General features: G+C 37.6%; 1 long non-coding RNA gene across 1 annotated transcript; it reads left to right on the forward strand.

The window, feature by feature from the left end:
- Positions 1-337: 337 nt before the first annotated feature.
- LOC139032974 (uncharacterized) lies at positions 338-2500 on the forward strand. Its single transcript, XR_011485592.1, has 2 exons — positions 338-590; positions 1990-2500. It is a non-coding gene; the product is annotated as an uncharacterized lncRNA (long non-coding RNA).
- Positions 2501-5609: the final 3109 nt, after the last annotated feature.

Below are 5609 nucleotides of genomic sequence, written 5' to 3' on the forward strand. Positions count from 1 at the left end.
TTGTCAAAGATAAGGTGTCCATAGGTGAGTGGATGTATCTTCAGACTTTCTATCTTGTTCCATTGGTCTGCATTTCTGTTTTTGTGCCAGATGATTTGCTATTAATAAAGGAAACTTAAGAGATAACCTAAGGAGATTTTAAAGAAGCTGAAATATCAGTTTGGCTTAGGAGGAAATTCCAGGGTTTCTGTACTATTTTCAAAGTATTTTTATACACTTGATAATACTCCTTTGTAAACACTTCTGTGACAGCAACGGTCCATACCACACTAATTTGCATTTGCTATATGTAGTGCCAAATCGAATTCTCCTCTTGTTACACTTCATGCTCCAGAAATATCAAACCACTTGTAAGTCTTCAAGTGTAACATGCTCACCCAGCACTTGGTGTTTCTCCAGTGCTGTTTGGTATGTCCGTCCCAGCTTACACCCTGCAGATTCCTGCTCTTCTAAGTCGAGGTTGAAATATTATTGCCTCTACAATTATTTCCTTGTGTGTGTATGTGTGTGTTCAGTCACAGTCATGTCCAACTCTTCACAGCCACATGAACTCTAGCCTGCCAGGTTTCTCTGTCCATGGAATTTTCCAGGTAAGAACACTGGAGTGAGTTACCTTTTACTTCTCTAAGGGGATCTTTCTGGGCCAGGGATTGAACCTGTGTTTCCTGCGGCTCCAGCTTTGGCAGGCGGATTCTTTCCCACTGAGCCACCTGGGGAGCCCACAATTATTTCCTTATCTCAAGACAAACTTCAGGGCTTCCTCTTCCGTGGTGTCGGGGCGCCTCTGGAGGTAAATGTGTCTATTTTAATCTCTCCGTTTTACCATAATACTGTAAAACAATTACAGGTCTAGAGTGTGAGGAGGGAATTTGTTTGTTTGTTTTTGGTTTTTATTGGTCTTGCTCTTTTTGGTATCTAGAGCAGTTAGTTGCACTTGTCCAACAGTAAGAAGTCATCAGTACATAGACTGTGAATGAATGGAAATTAGAAATCAACGGTGATCCCTAAGTGTCCTTGTAACCGAGAACCTCTATAATATTTTCCATATTAAAAAAAAAGAAACTTCCAAAATCGTATAAAAATATTTTTCCTAGGTGTGTGTCATTATAGGATTGAAAACCAGTGAGGCCAAACCTAAGGAAAGCTGTTTGACGGTTTGTCTGTCTTCTTTCCAGACCTGATTTTCTGAGCAGCTCTCCAGCGTCTATGTGGATTCCCCTGCTTCAGGCACTACTCCCATTTCCTAGTATTCTTCTTTACATAAAATCACAAAAAGTTTAGGTTCTATTTGTTTGCGCTCATTACATGATGGATTATAAATTAGGAAGTTCCAACATGTTACCTTAATTATGTGTAAATAATGTAGTCTAGTTTGGGATACAAATTTCCCTTGAATGTTCCAATTAATTTCGAGCTTTCTGGTCTCAAGTGGATGAGATGAGCTCATGCCTTTTAATTTTTCTTTCTTACATCCCAATGAAAACTTGTAATAATGAAAAAAATGTGTAAAATCATCACAGCAAAGGAGAGGAAAGATAGACAAAGATTTTAACCTATTAGACAAGATGGAAAACAGGTGAACAACAGCTGGTCATGTAGACTAGGTGGCCCATCGCCTAGAAACAATGTATATAGGGTTGCTGTCAAAAGAGGGCCAATTGGCCATGCTGAATGTTGCAGACACTCAAAATTTCAGACACCATGCACAGTGTGTGTATGTGTTAGTCACTTAGCTGTGTCTGACTCTCTGTGACCCATGGACTGTAGCCCATGGCGTTCCTCTGTCCATGCGATTCTCCAGGCAAAAACACTGGAGTGGGTTGCCATTCCCTTCTCCAGGGGATTTTCCCAACCCAGGGATCAAACCCGGCAGATTGTTTACCTACTGAGCCATCAGGGAACCATGCATGCAAGGTAGGGGATGCTAAAAGCAGTGAAAATAATGTGAGGAATAATGGAGGGTCTTCTTTTTTTTTTTCTTTTCTGGAGACGTTAAATCAAGTGGACACAATCTGGAGGAGAAGATGAAGTATCTGGGCAGAATCAGGGCACCTTTGGCATTCTGGAACATGGTTCTTCCTCCCTGTCCATCTTAAAGCAACACCTGCCAGTTGACGGACTCAGTCACAGAGTCAGAATATCCTATCAGCTGGTTCTGGTTCTCCAGTCTTTTTTTTTTTTTGGTTCTCCAGTCTCAATTACTATGATTGAAGACCATGAAAATGAATGAGGAAGAACAAGATAGCAAGCAGGAAAATTGATCTGAGATGAAACAAAAGACACAGGAAACATAAGAGAACATGATTTTATTTTTCTCTAATGACTAACCTCTTTAAAATTCTAGGTTTGTAATGCAAGGGAAAGATACCCTGAAAAAGGGACAATCAGATAAGAAGAAAGATTTTTCTTAACAAAAATGCTGTGGAATACCTGAGGGTGGGGTGGGGGGAAGCTGAAGAGAAATCTCAGGAAGTTGAATAAAACCAGATGGAAAAATTAAGGTAAGGGTGAGAGAATCATTGCAGTGGGTCCAACAATAGGTGGGTTGTCTGTCTTTGTGCGGCTTGTGCGGCCCACAACTTGTATGGGACATTTGAGATGGACCTGAAATGAGAGATTAGGAACAACAGGGACGAGGAAATGAGAACTTCCCAGAGTGAAAGTGTGCATCTTCAGATTTAAAGGAGTCATTGGAAGTCCAGCAAAATGAATGCAAAAGCCAACACGTAACCACAACAATGTGAACTTTCAGAACATTGAGGCTAAAGAGACTATTTTCATTTCTTTTATTCAGCTAGTGTATATTGCATTGCAAACATAGAATTCTATTGGGCCTTGCCTGTTGGTCCAGGGAAGACTCCGTGCTTCCAATTCAGGGGCTGCGGGTTCAATCGCTGGTCAAGGAGATAAGATCCCACATACCTCAGGACCAAAAAACCAAAACATATATCAGAAGCAATATTGTAACAAAGTCAATAAAGACTTAAAAAGATGATTCACATGAAAAAAATCTTTAAAAAATTCTTTTAAAAAGTTTTAAAAAAAAGAAAAGCAGAAAGTTAATGAAGTATAATTTTTCTATCACTCTTTTCAATTGAAAGTGTTTTCTGTATCCTGTTTAAGAAAGATTTTTCTATCCCAAGGTAATGAATCTTTTCCTCTGCTATCTTCTAGTAACTTTATTGCTTTATATTCCATAGTTAGATCTATAATCCACCTGGAATTAATTTTTGTGAATGGTGTGAGGTATGGAAAACTTTTATTGTTCCATTTAGTTGCCTAACTGACCTAGCATCATTTATTGAAAAGGCAGATTTTTTTTCCCCCACTGCTGCATGTGTGTGTGTGTGTGTGTGTGTGTGTGTGTGTGTGTATTTAAATTTTAAAAATTTACTTATTTTTTTAAACCGAGCAGTGTGGATTGTGGCATCTTAATTCCCCCGCTAGGATCTAAGCTGTGCCTTGTACATCGGCAGTGCTGAGTCTTAACCATTGGACTGCCAGGGACTTTCCTGTTTTAAATTTAAATAAATTTAAATTAAAAAATTATTTTTAAATAAATATATTTATTGAAATATATTTTATTTTAATATTTTTAATTAATTAATTAAAATTTATATTATATATTTATATAATTTATAAATATATAAAATAAAATATATTTATATTTATATGATTATAAAAATTAAATTAAAAATTAATGTATATTAAATTAAAATATATATTTAAAATATAAATAAATTTATATAAATTTAATAAATAAATTTAATAAAAAATTAAAAAATGAGTGTTTAAAAATTACTCTTGTAAGTAAATGTGCTTTTTTTTCTTTTTGATATGTTCTGTGTCTTGATTATTATATGTAGTCACAAGTAGATGCAAATGTATTTAAAGTTTCATTTGTAAATTACAATTGAGTCATAGCTCATAAGAAAATCAGGAAAAAGGAGAGGCAGATATGACTTAGGCTAGAAACGGGAGAAGGCAGAAACAAATCTGTAAGGGATTCCAATAGTGAGGAGGTGGATCTGAGCCCCCTTGTTGCTCTCAGATGATTAAAAGGAGAATATATGGTCTATATTAAAGTCCAGGTCATGGCCACAGGAAGGATCGACCCGACCAGGTTTGAATACACCCACATCTCCAGATTGGCGAGCTGATTAGCCATGATTTAAGTTACAATTTACACCTGAGGCAGAACGAAGAACCCACAGGTCACTAGAAGATACTAGATGTGGGCTTCCTACAAGTTTTATATGACTGAAGAAAGCTAGGACAGCAACACCCAATGAGCATGATTTATGTTTGAATAAAGTGATTCATCGCCAAGTAATTGTATTGTTCGTTCCCTATTCCTTACTCTGAAATTCTTCCCCGTAGTGACTAAATAGAAATCATGCCAAAAAAAAAAAAAAAAAGAAGTCATGCCGTCTGAGGTCCCCAGATTCCAGCAGCTTACATTTAGAGACTCAGGAGGAAAACAAGAAGATGCTGAAGAATGCCAGCATCCAGAGTGTCACTTGATACTTTTCACTTTCTAGAAGGGAAGTCCGGATTTCTGCCTCTGGCTGGTGATCATGTGAAGATAATGAAGAGGTTTTCAAGGGGGCAGGGAGGTGGTACAGGCCCCGGGTTAAGAGTGAAAGAGCTTGGATGTTTATTCACTGCAGACAATAATGTGATAGCTCTCCATCAGTTTATTAGGCATAATCTTTCATTCAGGTCATGTATAGTCATCTGATTTACTCACTCGGTTGGCATATCCATGGCCAGCTGTTAATAGAGCTTTCAGGTGAGGGGAAACAAAGTGTATGGTCTTTGGTGTTCCCACTGAAATCTGTCTCCAGGATTATAATAAGTGGTACTTGGTCTGAGACACTCTGGAATCCCTTCAGCATAAAGCCGAAGAAATTGCCAGGTAAGCACAAAGTGGTAAATGCATTATCACAGTCTGTTCAAGCTCTGAGCTGTCAGCTGAACCATTTGTGGTTGAATTATTGATATTATGAAACACTTGAGAGCTTGTATCATGTCTGTAATCCAATCTCTGAAGTATCTAGTACAGTGCTCCGAGTATATAGGTACTTAATAAATGCTTTTTGATTGATTGCAAGTAAATCTATAGCAAAATTCTGTAATACTAAAACTGAGCTCTATTGAATTGGGGATAGTCAGGTGAATGAACACTCAGAAACAACACAGTGATTCACAATACTGTCTCTTTTGTGGTTACAATAAACTGTGCAAAGCAGACACACAAGAAAGAAGAGGACCTCATAATAGCTCCTGATTCAGCCATCTGAGCCTTTATCTTTCCAATTTGCATGATTCCCAGCATCTATCCTCTGTGAAGTAGTATAAAAATCCCCCCGTGATTCCCTTAATAGTCCTAATAGCTTCTAAATTCTTGAGGGAAAACTCTGGGTTATTTTGTTTTCAGCTCCTAAAATCCATGTCCTTTATCTTTCCTTAATCTTTGATAGTTAAGCATTTTTCTGTGGAGCTAGTTAGCTTTATCAGCCATCCGGCATCCTGGTGTAGTACCTTTTGCTTGTTCAGAATACAGCCGATCCTGCTGGAAGAATCAGGAAATGACTAGTAAATAGTTC

This window comes from Odocoileus virginianus, chromosome 34 (assembly GCF_023699985.2).
Source record: "Odocoileus virginianus isolate 20LAN1187 ecotype Illinois chromosome 34, Ovbor_1.2, whole genome shotgun sequence".
NCBI classification, from domain to species: domain Eukaryota; kingdom Metazoa; phylum Chordata; class Mammalia; order Artiodactyla; family Cervidae; genus Odocoileus; species Odocoileus virginianus.